Raw genomic sequence first — 24,159 nt, forward strand, 5'->3', positions numbered from 1 at the left:
GCATTTTTTAAAAAGTGTGTGTGTGCACCATATACACCCAACCTCAAATTCCTAAACATAATTTGTAAATTAATAAATTTACAACTCTTTGTAAATTATTTACCTATCTTTTAAAAGGAATGATTATTTCTCTAGCACCCCACTGCACGTATTTTGATTTTTCAAACAACTTTTTATGATTAAGATTTTTGGACATAAAGCTGAGAGGCAAATAGTGTAAAGAACTTCCATGTATCCATTACCCAGTTTTAACAATTATCTCATATTCTATTTCATCTCACTTATCTTTATGTTTTCTTTTCTATACTATATTACAGCAAATCCCAGACAACGAATCATTTTGCTTGTAAAATGTGATAGCTTTTTATTTTCTTTAACAGATAAAGGCTTTCTTTACATAACAACAATATGCTATTTTCACACTCAGAATAATTGACAATTCCTTAATATTTTCTAGTATTTAATTCATGTTCAATCCCAGGTAATCTCAAAAATACCCTTTGGTAGTCAGTTTGTTGCATTTAGAATTCATGCATGGCCCAGGCATTGTGTTTAAGTTTCTTGAGCATCTTTTAATCTTGAATTCCTTTCTCTCTCTGTTACACATGCAAGAGCATGCATGTGTGTGTACGTGTGTTGGGCAGGGCTGGGATTGGGGTGGGAGTTAACATTATCATCACCATTGGTAGTAGTTTGCTGAACAATTTGTAAGCTAGTGACATTTTATTCTTAAATATGGGTTTCCCAGGTGGCTCAGTAGTAAGGAATCCTCCTGCCAATCAGGAGACTCAAGTTTGATCCCTGGGATGGCTACCCCTCCAGTATTCCTTCCTGGAAAATTCCATGGACAGAGCAGCATGTCAGGCTACAGTCCATGCGGTCGCAGAGTCGGACATGACTTACTGACTAAACAACAACAATGATCCTTAAATATTTCAACCTATTCCCACTAAGAACAAGGGCATTCTCCTGCAAAGTCCCATTAAAATATCACATTAGGAAATTTAACACCAATACAATACTATTATCTATTATTCATTCTGTCTTCATATTTCCTCACTTGTTCTCATAATACCCTTTGTAGCTTTCTTTTCAAAAATCTAGGAGTGAATACAGAATCAAATGTATTTTTTCTTCATGTCTCTTAGATATCCTTCAATCTAGAACATTCATTCCCCAGGTGTTTTTGTCTTTAATGTTGAAAATTTTAAGTGTCTTGGCCAATTATTGGGCAGAATGAAACCTCAGTTTGATTTGCCTGATTGTTTTCAGTTCTTAGGAGAACTAATGAAACAATTTAGCTCAAAGTTTCCACATGTTGAGGCTGTTTTGCTCCTTCTTTTACTGGTGTGCATTCCCTGAAGAATTCCCTGACTTCAGGGATGTTTGCCCTGAGAGCAGCACTTATGTCTGGTATTTTTCATGTCATAATGTGGAATAAGAGTTTATTTTCAGGGGATTTTGCAGGGTCTTAAGGATGCATCTGGAGCACTTATTCTCAGTCTTGCTCTTGAGATTCTTCCTTGTTTCAATTCAAAGAACAGCAGTGTGGAAGGGACAGCCTCAATGTGTGGAAGCTTTGAGCTGACTTATAACAAAGCCGCTACATATACTCTCCCTAGTGGCTCAGATGGTAAAGCGTCTGCCTGCAGTGCAGGAGACCTGGGTTCAATCCCTGAGTTGGGAAGATCCTCTGGAGTAGGACATGGCAACCCACTCCAATATCCCCCTGAAACTCAGTCTAGCCTCTTCCACTTAGAAGTGTGGAGTTTCCCCTCCATCTCTCACAGTGAGAACAGAAGCACATTGATCCTGTGCGGATCTCCAGTCAGCAGCGTTGTCTGTGTCCACTCTTGTCCTTTGGTCCCTGGGGTGAACCCTGGTGTAGCCAAGAGGACTGGCTTGCATTGGTCCTTGGTAGCTATGTATGGCTGGTGTGGATGAACCACAGAATAGCTTATTGTTTATTTTCTGGCCAGACGTCCTGGGGCTGCTTAGCAGATATCGAATTAGGATCCCCTAAAATAATGTTGGAGGTTGGCAGGAGGGCACATTCTGGTAAGGTCTGCCATCTCCATGAGGGTCTTTGTGTCCATGCCAGCAGCTCCTTTCCTTCCTTTGCAGGGATGTGTATTCTGTGGGGCCCTCTCTCCCATCACCAAGGAGACTGTTGGGGTTGGGCAGGGGTTATGCAGATGGTGCCTCAAGTTTAGTCCCTGCTACAGGTCTGCTTGTTTCTTGCCCACATAGCTGTACTTTACCTAACAGGCCATGTAGTGGAAGATCTGGGAAGAAGAAGGATGGGATAGGGGAAATGCTCTCTGGTAGCACAGTCACTGGAGAAGGAAATGGCAACCCACTCCAGTATTCTTGCCTGGAGAATCCCAGGGACAGAGGAGCCTGTTGGGCTGCTGTCTATGGGGTCACACAGAGTTGGACACGACTGACGTGACTTAGCAGCAGCAGCAGCACAAACAGTGAATGATTTTGAATCACTAGGAAATCCTACCTCCCCATCCACTCTACCTCAGGTATCATCCGGTGCCAGATTCTGACCGATAACTATCCCCTCCAAAGGAAAATTGGGTACTTGCCATGGGAACTAGGATCAAATCTGTACTGTTCATGCTTTCAGAGTTGTATAGGGGAAACGGAAAAGAACAGAAGGGTGAAGGACAGTAGTGACCTACTACCTCTAGTGACCGTGCGTAAAATATTCATCATTATAATGATGATCACAGTTGCCATACAATGTGCTGTGCTGTGCTTAGTCACTCAGTCATGTCCAACTCTTTGCAACTCCATGGACTGTAGCCCGCCAGGCTCCTCTGTCCATGGGGATTCTCCAGGCAAGAATACTATAGTGGGTTGCCATGCCCTTCTCCAGGGGATCTTCCCAACCCAGGAATTGAGCCCAGGTCTCCCACATTGCAGGCAGATTCTTTACCATCTGAACAACCAGGGAAGCCCACGAATACTAGAGTGGGAAGCCTATCCCTTCTGCAGGGAATCTTCCCAGCACAGGGATCAAACCAGGGTCTCCTGCATTGCAGGTGGATTCTTTACCAGCTGAGCTACCAGGGAAGCCCATACAATAGTTATTCTATTTAATTCTCCCACACAGTGTTAAGGAGAGATTGCAGTTTCCACAGAAAAGGGGAAGATGCTAAAGCTCAGTGAGATTTGCAGCTATTTAGATGATCAGTGGAAGGCTAGGACTTGACCCAGTTTTTTGATAAGTGTCACAAGGAGTTTTCTATAAGTTCTCTCCACAACCTCCAATCTCATCATATCAAATTAGACTTAAGAACCAAAGGGTTTCTTCAGAAGACAGAAGACTTGCTTGGCCTAGGGTTGTTGATATAGATATCAATTATGTATCTTCATATAATTCAAAGAATTATGTATCTTCATATAAAAGATTCATATGAAACTCAATTCATAAAAATAATTCATATAAAACTGAATTATGTGTGTGTGTTTGTATGTGTGTGTGCGTAGTATAGGTACATATCTTGTGCTAATGAGCCTAGATGATAGGATGGAGGTATAGAAAGGTGAAAAACAACAATAATTGGTTTTGGCATCAGTGTTTTTCCCAAACAACTCATTTCTAGAGCCAGGTCTGTTGAACAGCTGTAGCTGCTGTTGACTTGAAGGTTGTAGTGTCAGAAAATGTAATCAAAAGGGGGGTAAGGGTAGAAGAGAGAAGGATGCTCCTAAGTGGGAGGAGAAGCCACAAAAACCCAGGCTGCCTGGCTTTGGGACTCCCAGACCAGCAGAGCTCTGGCTCTTTGCCTGTGTATGGGAGGAGGGAGCTTGAAGCTGGGCCAGAGGTCTGGCCAGATCAGAGGCTGGACCCCTGAACTGCTAAGGGAATAGAATTCTTTGAGTTTAGAGCCTGGGAAGTTTGTTTAGAAGGACATAGGAGAGGAAATATCAGAAAGGAATAGCTAGGGCTATCTTCATTCATCTTAGGCCTATGTCTTCATGGACTATATTCCTATGCTCCAATCTTTGCAGCTAAAGGATTAAAAATGTCATGTCTTGGTTTTCCACAGCATGCTGAAGCAGTGGTTTTACCCCAGTGATCATCATCCATATGTTATTGTGGGAGACACTGAGACAATTTGAAATCTCTAGGAGAAGGAAAAGGATGGAGTTTATTTTCCATTCCTTTTCCAAAATAGTGTCCTAGGCATCCAAAACATCAAGAGGTTATGGAAAGAGGCTCTGGCCACAGAGAAACTATTCAATCCCAGAATTACCATTTATAAGCTGTGTGACCTTGCTAATTTTATCAGCCTCTCTGATCCTCAATATCCCCATCTGCAAAATATAAAGAATAATGCCTTATAATGGCTTATGAGGGTGGAAAGATATAATGTATGCCAAAATGGCGAGGCCTGTTTCCAGTACAAAGTGCGAACTAGCTTCCTTCCTCTCTCTACCTCCGATCCTCATCTTTCCCTTTTTCCTTTTACCCTAAGTCAGCACTTTAGAAAAGGCATTATATGTATTTTTAATTTCTCCTGAAAGGCTGAGCAAATCTAGCATGTGGATTGGATGAGGTGTATGAGATGAGTGTTTATGAGAACTGCACCAGGGGACCCATCCTCTTCTATCCAAACACTTGACTGCAGCTCAGAAAAAGGGACAGACAGCCCAGCCCCGGTGTACACAGGCCAAGGAAGACCAACAACACTAACAGAAGCCAAGTAATTTCCCCACCAGGCAGAACTGAGGGGCCTGAAATTAAAAGAATAGGATATGTTTCCAGACATCTGTTTCTGTTGGGGGTCCTAGCACTGATCCTTGCTCGAGGGTCTGAATGCCTAATTGCTGGAGGCATCTCAAAAGAAATTTAATCAATGGAGGCAGAAACAAATCAGTTGGCAAGCTAGCCCAAATGAGGTGCCCTCCACTAGAATCCTATAATTGCCTGAGTTGGATTCCCATCAGACAAGATACCCAGTGAGATAGTGGAAAGCTTTTTGTATCTGGAGTGAATAGAGATCTAGGGTAGGAAAATTACTAGAAAATTAAAGAAGGCAAATACAATGCTGAACATTTGACTGTAGCCCTAGAGTGAATTTTTGTTTCTGTTCTAAAGCTTTGTCAATAAGCCTGTAATAATTTTGAAAGAGACAGATGATAACAATGACTAGTGGAATACAGGCAGAAGAGCAAAAGTAATATGTGTTCCAAGTTAGAACTGTATGTTTAATAATGCAAATCTGGAACTTTGTGGCTCTGAGATGTAACTGCCTTAAAGTAATACAGCCTTTTCTCTCTCTCTCTCTCTCTCTCTCTCACTGTGTGTGTGTGTGTGTGTGTGTGTGTGTGCGCACACGCGCGCGCACACGTGTGTGTATATGTGTATGTGACCAGTAACCGGGCTCAAAGGCAATTCCAAAGGAGGGAGTGTAGAGACTTTTCCAGCAAAACAGAGCTCTTGAACAAGTTTTTAAAACTCACAAGGTGACCACTCTGAGCAAGACCCTTACCTGAATGAAGAAGAATTAGTGTGAAGGTGCAGAGCTTTGGAATCAGAGAGCCCACCTGAACCCCAAATCCTCCAGTTACTAAATAAATGCCTTTGGGCAGGATTATTTTCTGAGTTCTAATCTGTAAAATGAAGAAGTCATGGGGATAAGTGTGGGATAAGTGTGGGAAGGCGGGACCCGGCTCACACTGGGGCACGGATGATGTTGAGTGTTGGCGTTCTGCGGCCTTCCTCACAAGTATGAACTGGTTTCTTCCCTGGGCAGGCGCTGCTCATGTCTGCTCAGTGCTGTCTGCCCCACATTGCACTCCCCGATCATATATTAGGTGGGTTTGCTTAGTTATCGGGAAGGGCAGGCCCCCCTCCTAACCTCAGGAGAGTGGGTCACGGTTACTCTAAGCCCAGGGTAACCCCATTCCCCTTTCCAGTATAAAGGAAGGCTTGAAGCTTTTGCTAAGAATTTTGCTATCCTAGTAAAAGGCACAGATGTTGCTTGCAAAGCTGTTCTCCTTTCCTTCCATTTTCAAAGTGCAAGTGATGCCTGAAACTGCAGCCACCATTTTGGGGTCATGATGCAATACACACAAGGATAAAAAGTGAATAACCAAAGATGAAGAAACTGGTTGTTACATATGTAAAGAACAGACTTTTGGATTCAGTGGGAGAAGAAGAGGGTGGGATGATTTGAGAGAACAGCATTGAAATATAAAATAGATAACCAGTGAGAGTTTGATGCATGAAGCAGGGTACCCAAAGCTGGTGTCTGGGACAACCTGGAGGGATGAGGTGGGCAGGGAGGTGGGAGAGGGGTTCAGGATGGGGGGACGCATGTATACCTATGCCGATGCATACTGATGTATGGCAAAACCATCACAATATGGCAAAGTAATTATCCTCCAATTAAAATAAGTAAACACATTTAAAAAAAAAAGAAACTGGTTGTTAGAAGACAGAAAGAACCTGAATTCTTGATGATATGATTGAGCCCTTAACTGCTGAACTTCTTATTTGCTGAGATGAATAAATGTCTATATTGCTTGAATCACCCTTAATTGGGTTTTCTGTCACTTGCAACTAAAAGCATTCCTATCTGATATTCCTTCCTTTTGAACAGCATCTCTTTCTGAAATGCTGAAAAGTCAGCAGCCTCTCTCATAGCCCAACTGACATCTTTGTTTCCAACTGGCTTCAAGGGATCCCTGCTAAGGTAATAGCTGGACATAATGTATGTTTTTATCAAAGAGTATTTACATTTTAACATAGGATTCCTGGGACTGGGAAAATTTCATCAGACAAAGGCATAAAACCGTCATGGCAGAATGACAGGTTGTGGGATGGATACTTTGCAGTGGACAAAGTCTTAATTTCTGTCCCTTCAATCCCAGTGGTATAAGTGACCACCTGGTCTACCTATGTCTATTCCCCAGAGACCTGCTCTAGCCCATGCACTCAAAGTCTGGCCCACCAGCAGTACTAGTACCACTTGAGGGCTTTTAAAAATATAACATGTCATGCCCCAGCCCAAACCTGTGGAACTGGAGCCTGAATTTTAACAGAAACCTCCAAGTGACACGTAGGCACATTAAAGTTTGAGAGGTGCACCCCAGAAGACAGAATTGCTAGAGTTAGAAAAAGACCAATTTCCTAGTACCAGGAGAATAGTTGGCAAGGCACAACGTTACAAGGAAAAACTCTCAGATTGTCCTCTTGTCCAGCTATAGGGACCTGGGGTAAATCACATTTGTTGAATAAATAAGTCTGATTCTCTCAGAGTCATCTGAACATGGAGACAAGAACCATCTAGCAAAACTCACTTGTTTCAAGATTACATCTTATTTTTTGAAAGAGACATTAGTTATGTAGAAATTGAGAGACATAACAGAGATGGAAATAGTGATGCTGCGGTCTAAGGAAGGACCACTGGGGTCCAACATGCCCTCACATTACAGGCCCTCAATTAGGTAGCTTCCTGTGAGCATCCACCCCTCCCTCAAAAGCTCAGAATCTCGTTATTGGCAGTGCCTGGTGATCACATGATAAGAATTATCCATATCAATAGAAACAAACCTTAGTTTGCATGAGACTCAAGGATGTAAACAAAATTAATTAAATAAAATATACAACCATCCCACTGGCAGAAAAGCTTTCTTTGGCCTGTTTCAGGGAATTATCTCCATGTGGCAATCTTCATGGTAACCCAAATCATAATCAGAAGTCATCTTTCTGTTTTATCAGGAGATACCATAAATCTGGGGCCAGACTTCTTGAAAGTTCCTAAAATCAGTTCTTTTTAATGACAGAATTACCCGGGAGGCAAAATCAAAATGAGAAGAATGCTTTGTGTGAGTGGAATCATCAGGGAATAAAAAGAAAGGCATATTCCCTCCCCTCACAAAGTACAACCCACATGTTAGGTTTGGTGGTGGGCTGTAACCAGTTGTGAAGTAATCACCAGCAATTTATAAGTTAAAGTTCTGAAGTCTGCACATGATATGATGCTTTGGAAAGCCTCAAGACTACCCTCGGGCTCAATGACTTGTTAGCACTCACAAGACTCAGAAACTGTGATGCTGACAGTTGCAGTTTACTAAAGTGAAAGGATCCAGATTAAAATCCATAGAGAAAAGTGCATGGAAAGAAATCCAGGAAAAACCAGGTACCAGCTGCCAGATCTCCCCTCCAAGTGGAGTTGCAGGGGGATACACTTTACTTGCTAGCAATTGTGTGTGACAACACATGTGAAGGGCTGCCAAACAGGGAAGCTCCCCTGAGTCTTGGTGTCAAGGGTATTTTAACTTAACAGCATTTGAAGGAGGATTATCAGTCATGGGCTATTGTAAGGCAAAAATAACGAGAGGCTGAGCTATGGTTGTGGATCTGGAAAGAAGAGTCTTAGTAGAGACAATTCAGATACAGAATCTATGGGATTAAAGTTTAAGAATTAGGTAAATAGTGACATGTCAGAGAAAGGAATGGAAAAGAAGTCGAGAGTCACACATGTTTCAGAATTGAGAGTACAAGGTGACTGGGATGACTGTGTGATACTACAAAAAACAGGGAAAATGGAAAATGGGCACTGGAGACAATAGGAAGAGGCATGGGGGGGTGGGGTGGGTCAGAGATAATCCATTAGATTTGGAAACGCTGACTGTGAAATAGAATGTCCAAATGATGTCCATTACGGCATTTAAAAAATGATCCTGTAGTCATGAGAGGGTTGAGGTTTGAGAAACTTAAGCATCAAGGTCATGTGGAAATAAATAACATTATCTTGAATATATATTTTATCCAAAAACCTAAAAATAGCTAATAAGCACATGAAAAGGTGCTCAACATCGCTAATTATTAGAGAAATGCAAATCAAACCCACAACAAGATATCACTTTACACCTGTTAGAATGGCCATTATCAAAAAGTTTACAGATAAATGTTGGAGGAAGTGTTAGTCCCTCAGTCATGTCTGACTCTTACATGACCCTGTGGACTGTAGTTCACCAGATTCCCCTGTCCATGGAATTCTCCAGGCAAGAATACTATAGTGGATAGCCATTTGCTTTTTCAGGGGATCTTCCCAACCCAGGGATCAAACCTGGGTTTCCCGCATTGCAGGCAGATTTTTTATTGTATGAGCTACCAGGGAAGAAATGATGGAGAAGATGTGGAAAAAATGGAACCCTCCTGCACTGCTGGTGGGAATGCAAATTGGTGCAGCCACCACGGAAAACAGTAAGCAGACTCCTTAAAAAGCTAAAAATAAAACTACCATATGACCCAGCAATTCCTCTTCTGAGTAGATATTTAGAAAAAATGAAAACACTAATTCGAAAAGACACATGCACCCAAATTTTCATAGCAGCACTGTTTACAATAGCAAGACATAGAAGCAACCTAAATGTCCACTGACAGAGGAATGGATAAAGAAGATATGCTACATATACACAATAGAATATTACTTAGCTATTAAAAATAATGAAAACTGTCATTTGTAGCAACATGGATGGACCTAGAGAGTGTCATACTGAGTGAAGTAAGTCAGAGAAGGAGAAACATTGTACAACATCCCTTATATGTGGAATCTAAAAAGAAACGATACAAATGAACTTATAAAACAGAAAGAGATTTGCAGACTTAGAAAACGAATTTATAGTTGCTGGGGGAAGGGATAGTTAGGGAGTTTGGAAAGGTCATGTACACACTGCTATATTCAAAATGGATAATCAACAAGGACCTGCGGTGTAGCATATGGAACTCTGCTCAACGTTGTGTGCCAGGCTGGATTGGGAGTGGGTGGGCGGGGTTGGGGGAGAAAGGATATTTGTATATGTATCTGGCTGTGTCCCTTTGCTGTTCACCTGGAACTATCACAACCTTGTTAATCGCCTATACCCCAATACAAAATAAAAAGTTTATGGAGAGCAAGATGGCAGAGGAGTAGGTGGATGTGGAGTACATCTCTCTCCACAGATACATCAGGAATACACCTTCAGACACAGAAGTGCATGCAGAACACCAGCTGAGAGAGGAGTAAACTGACCAGCAGAATAGAATATATAGAACCACGCAAAACTTGGTAGGATGAAGGAACTAGGGGGAAAAACAGGAGTGTTAGTAGGACTGGACCTGCCCTCTGCAGGTGGGGGAACTGAAGCAGGGGTCGATCCCCACATCGGGGCAACTGTCTTAGTCAGAGGAGGAACATTTAAGGTGAGAGTGAAACAGCTGATCTGTGGCAGCCTAAATGGAAAGAGAATCAGATAGTCCTTGCCACGGCCATACGTACCCCAGACAGGGATGCAGGTCCCCTGGAAGGCACAGCAGCTTGCAGCTGGAGTTTAGGGGTTGTGGAGCAATCCCAGGGTGAGGGCTGCTGTTGACTGTGGAGAGACTGATCATGGGGATGGGAGAGAGGAGACTGTGGTGGGAAACGCCTGAGGAGGACAGTTGGGCAGCCATGGAAGCAAGGAGATAGTGCTGAGTTATGTGTAGGGGCTGGAGCCATCACTATAGCCTCTCTCACCCCACACACCAGCATTGGCTGCTGAACAATAGAGAGGCTGGGCCATCAAATGGCTGATGCCTGGAACTACAGAGTAGGACCCCACCCAGGGCGCCCCTTTAAGTGCCTGACACGCCGATCTACAGAGTAGGACCTCACCCAGGGCGCCCCTTTAAGTGCCTGACACTCCGATCTACAGAGTAGGACCCCACCCAGGGCGCCCCTTTAAGTGCCTGACACGCAGATCTACAGAGTAGGGCCCCACCCAGGGCGCCCCTTTAAGTGCCTGACACGCCGATCTACAGAGTAGGACCCCACCCAGGGCGCCCCTTTAAGTGCCTGACACGCAGATCTACAGAGTAGGGCCCCACCCAGGGCGCCCCTTTAAGTGCCTGACACGCCGATCTACAGAGTAGGACCCCACCCAGGGCGCCCCTTTAAGTGCCTGACACTCCGATCTACAGAGTAGGACCCCACCCAGGGCGCCCCTTTAAGTGCCTGACACTCCGATCTACAGAGTAGGACCCCCACCCAGGGCGCCCCTTTAAGTGCCTGACACGCCGATCTACAGAGTAGGACCCCACCCAGGGCGCCCCTTTAAGTGCCTGACACGCCGATCTACAGAGTAGGACCCCACCCAGGGCGCCCCTTTAAGTGCCTGACACGCCGATCTACAGAGTAGGATCCCAGCCAGGGCGCCCCTTTAAGTACCTGACACGCAGATATACAGAGTAGGACCCCACCCAGGGCGCCCCTTTAAGTGCCTGACACGCCGATCTACAGAGTAGGATCCCAGCCAGAAGGACCCTTCTGTGTGCCTGACACGGAACAGAGAAGGACCCCAGGCAAGGGAGCCTTCTAAGTGCCTGAATGGGCAGAGCTACAAAGAAAGACTGGCCAAAGAGGCTTTCTGATCGACAGCTGCAAGAGGCCAGAAAAAAGACTCTGATAGGGCCATAACTCCTGTGGTGGAGGCAGTCCATGCCCCTGCACACTTGGTGCCACCAGGGATCCCGCAAGCCAAGCAGCTGCATCACCTTCACGTTCAACTCTCACTGGGGCAGAGCTGCCACCGGCAAAAAAAGTCTTGCATCTATGCACACAGGGCCACTTCGGTCATGTCCAACTCTTTGCAACCCGGTAGACTGTGGTCTGCCAGGCTTCTCTGTCAGGGGGGTTCTCCAGGCAAGAATACTGGAGTGTATTGGCCAATACTGGTTGCCATACCCTTCTAGAGCACTATATTTCCTGCTGCCCTAGCCGCCAACTCCCCTGAGTACCTGGTGCTGCCAGAACCCCTGCAACCCAAGCAGCTGCATCACCTCCACACCTGGCCCTCACAGGGACAAACCCAAGTCCTCCAGGGCAGCCTCAGGAGCAAACCCCAGTGGACAACCGATATGCAAAGGTGAAAATAAAAGCACAATGAAACCCCAGGGCACTGTGGCTAAGGAAGAAGACCGAAACCTTCCCACCAGCTGTACAAGCTGCAGATCAATCAATCCACACGATCAACTGGGAAGACTCTATGTCTATGGAAGATACAAAATGACACTGAGAGCTCCCACAAAAGAAAACGCACTAGTTCTGATAGCTGTGGACATCGGACACAAGAACACACAGGAGTAGGACCAGATTAGAATCTGAGCTGGCCCCACAGCAGGTTCAGAGATCAGCACAGTGTTGGAGGGCATCCTAGGGAGAGATCAAACCCTAAGGCTTTGAAGTGGGAGCACTGACTCCAAGGCCCTAGACTGCCAGAGAACTAACCCTATGGAGTATCAAATAGTGAGAAATCACACAAAGAAAACCACTTGAATACAAGACCCGGCATCACCCAACCACCAGTAGCACCCTGTGCAGGAAGCCTCATCTAAACAACAAACAAAACAAAAATACAAACCCAATCATCAGCGGACAGGATTACTCGGCCTTGCCCATCAGAGGAAAACAAACAAACAAAAAAACTCAGCACAAATCTCACCCTATACAAAGCTTACAAAAACCACTGCACCAACCTTAGGAGAACAGAAATCAAATGGAAGAAAGAATTCAACACTGAAAGGGAATGGGAGACCTCAAACAAAATAAGTTAAAAGAAATAATGAAAAGGCAGAGAAATACTACACAAATGAAGGAACAAATTAGAAACACAGAAGTCCAAATAAATGAAGAAGAAACAGGCAAACTACCTGAAAAAGAATTCAGAATAATGGTAGTAAAGATGATCAAAAACCTTGAAAACAAAATGGAGAAAATGCAAGAATCTAGAAGAATTAAAGACTAAACATACAGAAACAAACAACACAATTACTGAAATTAAAAATACTCTGGAAGGAATCAATAGCAAAATATCTGAAGCAGAAGAATGGATCAGTGAGCTGGAAGATAAAATGGCGGAAATAACTTCTGAAGAGCAGAATAAAGTAAAAAGAATGAAAAGAACTGAGGACAGTCTCAGATACCTTTGGGACAATATAAAATACACCAACATTTGAATTGTAGGGGTCCCAGAAGAAAAAGAGAAAAAGAAAGGGTATGAGAACATTTTTGAAGAGATTATAGTTGAAAATTTCCCCAACACGGAAAAGGAAATAGTCAATCAAGTCCAAGAGACACAGAGTCCCATACACGATAAACCCAAGGAGAAACACACCAAGACACATACTAATCAAACTAACAAAGACTTAACACAAAGAAAGAATATTAAAAGCAGCAAGGGAGAAGCAACAAGTAATATATAAGGGAAACACCATATGTTTAACAGCTGATCTTTCAGCACAAACTCTGCAGGCCAGAAGGGAATGGCAGGATATATTTAAAGTACTGAAATGGAAAAATCTATGACCAAGGTTACTGTAGCTGGCAAGGATCTCATTCAAAATTGATGGAGAAATAAAAAGCTTTTCATAGAAGCAAAAGTTAAGAGAATGCAGTACCAGCAAACCAGCTTTACAACAAATGTTAAAGGGACTGACACAGTCAAGAAATACAAGACAGGAAAAAAGATCTATAAAATCAACCCAAAACAATAAAAAAAAAATGGCACTAGGAACATGTATATCAATAATTACTTTAAATGTAAATGGATTAAATGCTCCAACCAAAAGACACAGCCTGGATGAATGGATACAAAAACAAGACCCATATATATGCTGTCTATAAGAAACACACTTCAGACCTAAAGACACATATAGACTGAAAGTAAGAGGATGGAAAAATATATTCCATGCAAATGGTAAGCAAAAGAAAGCTGGAGTAGCAATCCCAATATCAGACAAAATAGACCTTAAAATAAGGAATATTACAAGAGATAGGGAAGGACACTACATAATGATCAAGGGATCAATACAAGAGGAAGACATAACAATTGTAAATATCTATTCACCCAACCTGGAGCACTTCAGTACATAAGACAAACAGTAACAGACAAAAAAGGAGAAATTTTTATGACAGTGAAATTGTCTTTACTTTAAAAACATTTTTAAAAGTCTTTAATTTAAAGACAGTAACACAATAATAGTAGGAGACTTTAACACCTCACTCACACCATTTGACAGATCATCAAAACAGAAAATTAATAAAGAAACACAAGTCTTAAATGATATATTAGATGAGATGGATCTCATTGATATCCTCAGAACATTCTATCCAAATGCAGAAGAATATACCTTGTCAAGTGCACATGAAACATTCTCCAGGATAGACCACATCTTGGGACACAAATCAAACCTCAGTATATTTAAGAAAATTGAAATCATATCAAGCATCTTCTCTGACAACAATGCTATGAGACTAGATATAAATTACAAGAAAAAAACTGTAAGAAAAACAAACACACGGAGATTAAACAATACATTTCTAAATAACCAATAGGTTACTGAAGAAATCAAAAGGAAATCAAAAAAACTTCTAGAAACAAATGACAATGAAAACACGACAACTCAAAACCTATGGGATGCAGCAAAAGCAGTTCTAAGAGGGAAGTTTATAGCAATACAATCTTACCTCAAGAAACAAGAAAAACATTGAATAGACAACCTAACTTTACACATTAAACAACTGGAAAAAGAAGAACAAAAAGCCCCAAAATTAGTAAAAGGAAAGAAATCATAAAGATCCAAGCAGAAATAAATGAAAAAGAAATGAAAGAAACAATAGTAAAGATTAATAAAACTAAAAGCTGGTTCTTTGAGAAGATAAACAAAATTGACAAAACTTTAGCCAAACTCATCAAGAAAAAAAGAGAGAAGAATCAAATCAACAGAATTAGAAAGGAAAAAGGAGAGGTTACAACAGATAATGCAGAAATACAAAGGATTATAACAGTATTATGAACAACTATATGGCAATGAAATGGATAACATTGAAGATATGGACAGATCCTTAGAAAAGTTCAATCTTCCAAGACTGAACCAGGAAGAAATAGAAATTATGAACAACCCAATTACAAGCACTGAAAATTGAAGCTATGATCAAAAATCTCCCATAAAACAAAAGCCCAGGACCAGATGGCTTCACAGGAGAATTCTATCAAACATTTAGAGAAGAGCTAATGCCTATCTTTCTAAAACTCTTTCAAAAAACTGAAGGGGAAGGAACACTTCCAAACTCAATCTACGAGGCCACCATCACCCTGATACCAAAATCAGACAAAGGCAACACATAAAAAAAGAAAACTACAGGCCAATATCACTGATGAACATAGATGCAAAATTCCTCAACAAAATTTTAGCAAACAGAATTCAACAACACATCAAAAAGATCATACACCATAATCAAGTTGGGCTTATTCCAGGGATGCAAGAATTCTTCAGTATACACAAATCAATCAATGTGATAACACCATATTAACAAATTGAAAGATAAAAATCATATGATTAATCTCAATAGATGCAGAAAAAACCTTTGACAAAATTCAGCACCCATTTATGATGAAAACTCTTCAAAAAATGGGCATAGAAGGAACCTACCTCAACATAGTAAAGGCCATATATGATAAGTCTACAGCAAACATTATTCTCAATGGTGAAAACCCGAAAGCATTCCCCCTAAGATCAGGAAAAAGACAAGGGTGTCCACTTTTACCACTATTATTCAAAATAGTTCTGGAAGTCCTAGCTAAAACAATCAGAGAGGAAAAAGAAATAAAAGGAGTCCAGATTGGAAAAGAAGTAAAGCTCTCACTGTTTGCAGATGACATGATACTGTTTATAGAAAACCCTACAGATGGTATCAAAAAATTACTAGAGCTAATCAGTGAATTTAGCAAAGTTGCAGGATACAAAATCAATACACAGAAATCACTTGCATTTCTATATACTAACAATGAAAAATCAAAAAGAAATTAAGGAAGCAATCCCATTCACCATTGCAACAAAAAGAATTAAATATCTAGGAATAAACTTACCTAAGGAGTAAAAAGAACTGTACACAGAAAATTATAAGATGTTAATGAAATAAATCAAAGATGACATAAACAGATGGAGAGATATTACATGTTCTGGGCGGGAAGAATCAATGTTGTGAAAATGACTATACTACCAAATGCAATCTACAGATTCAATGTGATCCCTATCAAATTACCAATGGCATTTTTCACAGAACTAGAAAAAAAATTTCACAATTTGTATGGAAACACAAAAGACCCTGAATAGCCAAAGGAGTCTTAAGAAAGAAGAATGGAGCTGGAGGAATCAATCTTCCTGACTTCAGACTATACTACAAAGCTACAGTCATCAAGACAGTATGGTACTGGCACAAAAACAGAAATATAGGCCAATGGAACAAGATAGAAAGCCCAGAAATAAACCCATGCACTTATGGGTACTTTATTTACTTATTTATTTTTCCCATTTATTTTTATTAGATGGAGGCTAATTACTTTACAATATTGTAGTGGTTTTTGCCATACAGTGACATGAATCAGCCATGGATTTACATGTGTTCCCCATCCTGATGGGTACTTTATTTTTTACAAAGGAGGCAAGAAGATACAATGGGGGCAAAGACAGCATCTTCAATAAATGGTGCTGGTAAAACTGGACAGCTACATGTAAAAGAATGAAACTGACCACTTCCTAACACCGTAAACAAAGATAAACTCAAAATGGATTAAAGACCTAAATGTAAGACCAGAAACTATCAAAATCTTAGAGGAAAACATAGGCAGAACACTCATGACATAAATCAAAGCAAGATCCTCTATGACCCACCTCCTAGAGTAACAGAAATAAAAACAAAAGTAAACAAGTGGGACCTGATTAAATTTAAAAGCTTTTGAAGTTTAAAAAGGAAAGGAAACTATAATCAAGGTGAAAAGACAACCTTTAGAATGGGAGAAAATAATACCAAATGAAACAACTGACAAAGGATTAATTTCCAAAATATACAAGCAGCTCATATAACTTTATACTAGAAAAACAAACAACCCAATCAAAAAGTGGGGAAAAGACCTAAACAGACATTTCTCCAAAGAAGACATACAGATGGCTAACAAACACATGAAAAGATGCTCAATATTTCTCATTATTAGAGAAATGCAAATTAAAACCACAATGAGATACCACCTCACACCAGTCAGAATGGCTATCATCAAAAAGTCTACAAACAATAAATGCTGGAGAGGGTATGGAGAAAAGGGAATGCTCTTGCACTGTTGTTGGGAATGTAAATTGACACAGCCACTATGGAGAGTCCTTAAAAAACTAGGAATAAAACCACCATATGACGCAGCAATCCCACTCCTAGGCATACACCCTGAGGAAACCAAAATTGAAAAAGACACATATATCTCATTGTTCATTGCAGCACTATTTACAGTAGCTAGAATGTGTAAGCAACCTAGAAGTCCATCAACAGATGAATGAATGGATAAAGAAGTTGTGGTACATATACACAATCGAATATTACTCAGCCATAAAAAGGAACACCTTGAGTCAGTTCTAATGAGCTGGATGAACCTATAACTTATTACACAAAGTGAAGTAAGTCAGAAAGAGAAAGATAAATACCATATTCTAATGCAAATACATGGAATCTGAAAAAAATGATGCTGAACAACTTACTTATAGGGCAGCAATGGAGAAACAGACATAGAGAATAGACTTATGGACATGGGGAGAGGGGAGGAGAGGATGAGATGTATGGAAAGAGTAACATGGAAACTTACATTACCATATGTAAAATAGATAGCCAAGGGGAATTTGCTGTATGGCTCAGGAAACTCAAACAGGGGCTCTGTATCAACCTAGAGGGGTGGGATGGGGAGGGAGATGGGGGGAGGTTCAAAAGGGAGGGGATATATGCATACCTATGGCTGATTCATGTTGAGGTTTGACAGAAAACAACAAAATTCTGTAAAGCAATTATTTTTCAATTAAAAAAATATAAAGTTTGAAAAAAAAAGAATGTGATCCACACGCATGCACGTGCGTGCACACACACACACACACACACACACACACACACACACACAATGGACTATTAGCCATAAAAGAGAATGAAATACTGTCATTTGCAGCAATGTGAATAGAAATACTGTATATATCACTTATATGTGAAACCTAAAAAATAATACAAATGAATGTACATATGAAATAGAAACAGACTCACAGGAAAAACAAACTTGTGGTTACCACAGGGAAGATAGAAGTGTGGAGGGACAAATCAGGGGTGTGGGATTAAAAGAAACAAACTACTATATATCAAATAGATCAGCAACAAGGAATAGATAAGCACAGGGAATTATACTCATTATCTTCTGTTAGCCCTGTGTTAAAGAATCTGCCTGCCAATGCAGGAGACACAGGAGACTTGGGTTCAATCCCTGGGTCAGGAAGATCCCCTGGAGGAGGAAATGGCAATCCACTCCAGTATTCTTGCCTGGAAAACTCCATGGACAGGGGAGCCTGGTGGGCTACAGTTCAAGGGGTCGCAAAGAGTTGGATGTGATTGAGCATGCATGCACTATCTTGTAATAACCATAATGGAATACAATCTGCAAAAATAATGAATAACTATGCTACAGATGTGAAACTAACACAATATTTTAAATCAACTATACTTCAATTTTTAAAAAAGAGAACGTGGTGGGAGAAAGGAGGCTGACCTAGAGGAATTTAGAGGAGAGAAGCAGAAGTGAATTGGGTTGGAAGCCAAGGCAACAAAGGGAGTCCAATGTCTGACATGCCCTTGAGAAGTCAAGCAGGATGTCGGAGAGACTGCTGAGCCTGGTTGGCAGCAAAGAAAGCTGATATTTCATGACCTTGAGGGGTATGTTGGCCAATCTTCAGGGATTAGGGAATAAGTGAGTACTGGGAAAGCCAAGGACAGAGCCTCTCTCCCTCACGCCTTGGGGAGAAGCAGGAACTTGTGGATGGGGGTGGGCCAGTGGGAAAGGCATGGATGTGACACAGGCAACCCAAAGCAAAATGCTGACCCAGCGGGCACCCTAAAGCTTCAAAGCAAGCTTAGAAAAGCAAGTTCCCCAAAGGCCTTAGATGATGACAAGCTTTTCTTTCTCACGAAGCTGAGGCAGCTCCTTTGATAAGGCCCCTCTCAAAACTGGTGATACTCTGACAGTCCCTCAGAGACCACAGGGAAAAGGATCCCACAATCAATTATTATCCGGGTGCTCCTCACTGGTCATGGAATTTGGCAGGTCCCTATATGCCGCGTTCCAGCTCAGGATCTCTACTCTTCAGATTCAAGGGTAATTACCACTCTGTTTATTTTATAAAAGATTAATGGTCCCCCCTCCTCATTTCTCAAGGACAAACTTTCGTCTGTATAGAGTGAGTCATTAAGTATATCAGCTCAACTGCTCTGGTTGCAAGATTACAGATATAAAAATCATCTGATTTTGACAAAAAACAGCTGCAGCTTTTCTTATTCTCTTGAGCCCACCATCACATGCAGGGAGAGGTAGAGAATGTGACTAGTCAGGTTATGTGATATAGAGACACATGACCTTCACCTTCATCAGCAATCTTCCCAAGGCCCTCCAACAAGTCACCTTCGCTAAGAAGTCCCTCTAGGACACTTTAACTCTATTCAACCTACTCTCAAGAGCTACTCCCATGAATAAGGTGGAAAATAAAGGATGAACAGCAAGGGACATTTATGCTCAGAAAGTTTACAATCTACCAGTAATACCATAAACAAAACTCACTTAAGAACTAGGACTGATGGTGGTTGAGGTGTTGAGCAAGAAGGCAAGCTCAGCCCTCAGGCAAGACTTTCCAGAGGAGGTGGCATTGAAGTTCATCTTAAGGGACACTGATTTTGTGTGTGTGTGTGTGTGTGTGTGTGTGTGTGTGTGTGTGTGTGTGCATGCATGCATGCACATGTACACACAAATGCACTGGGGTTAATCAGAGGGAAAGCAAAACATCCCAGGAGAAGGTACTTTATTAAACAAACACATGGAGGCAGAGAATTGCAGTGCATGGGTAAGGTGTGGGAAAATCAGAGTTGGAGGAGGCTTTTGGTCCAGAGATTCACAAACTTTGATGTGTGTTAGATCCACCCAGGCAGCATGTGACACTAGCCCAAGCCTTGCCCTTGGGTTTTACAAGCTATGCTGCTGGGACTTGAGGATGTTAATGATTAACCAGGGTCCCATTGCTCATTAATTAGCAGCTGAACTAGCTGGAGAACCTGTTTTCAGGGAAGGACAAGTTCTTTCATTTGCTTATTTTTTGTTTTTGAAAGCACCTGAGGTGTAAGATTTATTAAGTGAGTTATAAGAGAGAAGACCAAAGAAGCAGGTTGGACTTAAATTATGGAAAAATTGGATTAAAGGGAAAGGAAATCGGAATATTTCTATCAGCACACAGGGTTGCTGAAGATTTCAGAGGGAGAAGTGATATTGTCAAAGTCATTAGAAAAGTGATCTAAGAACAAAACTTAGGGTTTGCCCTGTTGACTGGAGACAGAATCACACTGGCTTACAAATCTCGTATCTTTCTGTCAGCACAGTGCCCCCACCCTCATCTGAAGTAGGTTCCTCTGGAAGTCCACAGAGGCCAGCTTTTTTCCTCCTTATATAAATCATGAAATATCTGTGAGAAAATATCACTTCATCAAGCATCTTTCAAAACAGCTCATTAAGTCCCCGGAATGCAGTCAGTGGGAGGAATGCACATTTTCATCTAGTTTCTGGCCCAAGGGCAATATGTACCCAGTCTCCTGCCCTAACTCACCTGGACTGCCTCCATGGCAGGAAGAGTAGCCACAAGTCTATGCCTGAGAATAAAGGCAGAGTGGAGGTGAGTGACCAACAGTAAACCAGTGACAGTAAGCCAGGAGTTGGGTCTACAGATGGTAGGCTTCTCCACAACATGATGGGCAGATGAAGAGCTAGAGGATCACAACTGTGTTGCTCCTGGAGGTCTGGGGGCTGAGGATCTGGGCCCTATTTATGTCTACCTGGCTTAACAAGAACTGAGGGAGAAGGATGGGAAAGGTAGTGAAATTTGTACTTCCTTTAGCTCAACAGTTATTTATACTGGGTAACATGTGTATGTGCATGCTAAGTCCCTTCAGCCGTGTCCGACTCTCTGCGACCCTATGGACTGTAGCCTGCCCAGGCAGCTCTCTCCAAGGGATTCTCCAGTCAAGAATACTGGAGTGGGTTGCCATGCCCTCCTGCAGGGGATCTTCCTGACCCAGGGATCAAACTTGCATCTTTTACACCTCCTGCATTGGCAGGCAGGCTCTTTAGCACTAGCGCCACCTGGGAAGCCCAAACTGGGTATTACTGGCATTGGAAAGACAGCTACTTGGGCTGCCAAGCAGGGCTGAAATGCTGGTGGTGGGGTTTGCTGGTGATGGCCCTGTCTGAAGGCCTCACGGTGTCTCCCACTTTTCCTGCTGTCAATACCCAGGCCTCCGTCCACTCAATGTCACAAGGGGAGGCAGAAGCCAGAAATAAAGAAATCTGGATCTCAGGACTCATGCAAGCTAACTTTAGCTAATTGCTCAGCCATTCTGGAGCTGCAGTCAGTGAGGCTGCCTCAGCCTCTCAATGTGTCCAAACAAGATTGACAGGAGAAGCTTCCTGTTTTTATTCTGGAGATGTTCATATCCAGATAAACTCCATACCTAAAGAGTGTGCTGAAAATCTAAGCTCCAGAGATATTACTATAAGGTCAGGAGTCCATAGCTGTTCCCACGGATGTGTACACAGCCAGTTATGGAGTCACTCCCACAATGAAGCAAGGCAGCCTGATGTAAACAACATAGAGCCTGGAGATCATCGTAGCTCCTTCTCAGAATTCAAATACCTCTTCAAGGGATTGCAAAAAAGTCTTTCATATATTTTGATTCTGGGTGTAAAACTTGTCATGCAGCATGTAACAAGAATTGCTCTTGGAACTGGACTGCTCACAACTTTAATATATGCAAATGAAAGCACTGTAAACCAGGTTTTTCTAAGAGAAGGGTGCTCAGAGATTCAGTGTGTTTGGTTACTGGTAGTCTTAGCAGGATTTTCCATTCTTTCATATTACACGTTTTACTCTCAGTCACTTCATTAAAGCTTAATTTTAAAGATTCCTACCATAGTCCATTAGAGTTTCTGGGAAGTACTTTGGTTCTTTGGAATTACAGGCTTCATTCTGACATTCCTCTTCATGGGCTTAAAATGCCTATTTACTTAAAATGCCTTCTTTCATCATGCCTTTTAAATCCTAGAATTACTGGTATATGCTTTTAGAAGAATTTTGCCAGTATTAGCAAACTTTTGTTCCCATACTAGTTTGGTTTCATTACCTTATAAGCTATGAGGAGTTTAGTAACATAATTAGATGGATTCTTGGAATATTGCTGGTTTTATTCTACCTCATACTAAACCTTTTGGACTTTTTTTGACATTAAGAATTTTCAGACAGGTTTTGCCAATATTTTTTACATGACCAAGTTATGGAGTGGCTGCCAGCAAGAGACAGTGTTCAGATGCAGATGATATTTGTTCAATATGTCAAGATGAATTTCAAAAGCCAGTTCTTCTCATCTGTCAACATATATTTTGTGGAGAGAAAAAGCATGACCAATGTACAGAACTGTGATTTCAGACCATATAAACAAATGGAAACATGGAGTCACTTCATCACAGCTTTGAATGTGTGAAGTTTTAAACTTCACATTAAGGTAAAAAAATACCAATTTCGTTTGGTTACAGTGACTATTGATAAAGGCATTAGAATGGGTTTTCAAGACTAGATGTTAAGGAAAATGTTTCCAAATGGTTTTAAAGTATTACAATAAGACTTAAGTGTGTAGTCCAAATTATCAAAAGATTAAATGAAAGAACTCCATATTTAAAAGTATATGTAAGTTAATGTTCAACCTAATGCACATGCAACATTTATTCTTCCTAATTACTTGACAGATAGCTGCAGTGTTAAACTGTAAATGTGTTTGCTTATTAATGCTACCAAAATGATAATTGCATAACTAGAACTTGTAGTTTTACAGGAATTCAGCTACTCTTTCTGACATCATTTTCAAAGTAAAAACTATTTTTCATAATGTTTTAAGACATATTACCTGAATGTAAGATTTTCTTTATCATTGACCTTTATAATTATCATTGAAAAAATTCTAAAATTTTAAAATAAAATTTGTATTTAAAATGAAAGTTCTAAATGATATATTTTACCTGTAATAATCAGATTTTCTAAGGAAGCTTAATTCATTGATAATGACATATTTTAATATTGTAATTTTCTCTGTAGTATGATCAGCAATCATTGAGAATACATGACTTAAATTGCTTTTTGTTTTGTGGACATCATGCATACAATTCTGCCATCAGCTTTAATGTTCAAATCTTCCTTTTTGTGTAATATCATGGACTATCCTGAAGTAGCTATTAAAATAACTCACATGGATTAAAAAAATAAGGCAACTATTAATACTTGACATCAATAGCTGATCAATGCACGAATCACCTGCTTCCTTGTATCTTCACCATGTGGAAAATTCCTGTGGTCCCTATTCCATAATTTTTCTCTTTCTTTCTGTCTTCTGGAGGGTATAATATAGTTTCAACTGAAAGATTAAACAAAAACATCTTAAGTGGAAGCACTCCTTATAGAAGAAAGCTCAAGATTGTAATTAAAATTTTGGTGATGGCATTGGATGCCACAGAAACTATCACCTTCGAACAAAGATTAGGCTAAAATAACCCAGAATGAGGAAACTCTTTTAGAAGAATCATCTGCACTATACATTAACCCACCTCCATTTTGTGTGAAAGGTGGAAGGTCAGAGGTCACATATTTTATCCTCACATTGTGCTCAGACAGTGTTTCTCCATAGGCATGTTATTTAGAACGTAATGAAGTCATTCTGTGTTACCTAGAATCTCTGCACAATGCAGGACACGCAGTACCCAAAAATGCCAGCAGCCTCCTGTCTTGAAAAGCTGAATGTCATGGGCACTGCCTGCTTTTGTGTTTCAGAGTACACTGCATAAACTATTTCCTCGGATCAGCTTAACAATTCAAGATATTAGTAACATCTTCACTCTTTAGATGATGAACTGAGTTTTGAAATGGATTGCTGACTTTTCCACAAGGCTACTGAGGGGTGCTGCTGGCTCTAACCCCAAGAAACTGACTCTAAATTCAGCTCCTTTCCTAAAATATTG

General features: G+C 41.1%; 1 pseudogene; it reads left to right on the plus strand.

Moving 5' to 3' along the window:
* Nucleotides 1-21,368: 21,368 nt before the first annotated feature.
* Nucleotides 21,369-22,626, plus strand: LOC110150621 (E3 ubiquitin-protein ligase RNFT1 pseudogene; annotated as a pseudogene).
* The last annotated feature ends 1,533 nt before the right edge of the window (nucleotides 22,627-24,159 follow it).

Source organism: Odocoileus virginianus, chromosome 14 (assembly GCF_023699985.2).
Source record: "Odocoileus virginianus isolate 20LAN1187 ecotype Illinois chromosome 14, Ovbor_1.2, whole genome shotgun sequence".
Taxonomy (NCBI): Eukaryota; Metazoa; Chordata; class Mammalia; order Artiodactyla; family Cervidae; genus Odocoileus; species Odocoileus virginianus.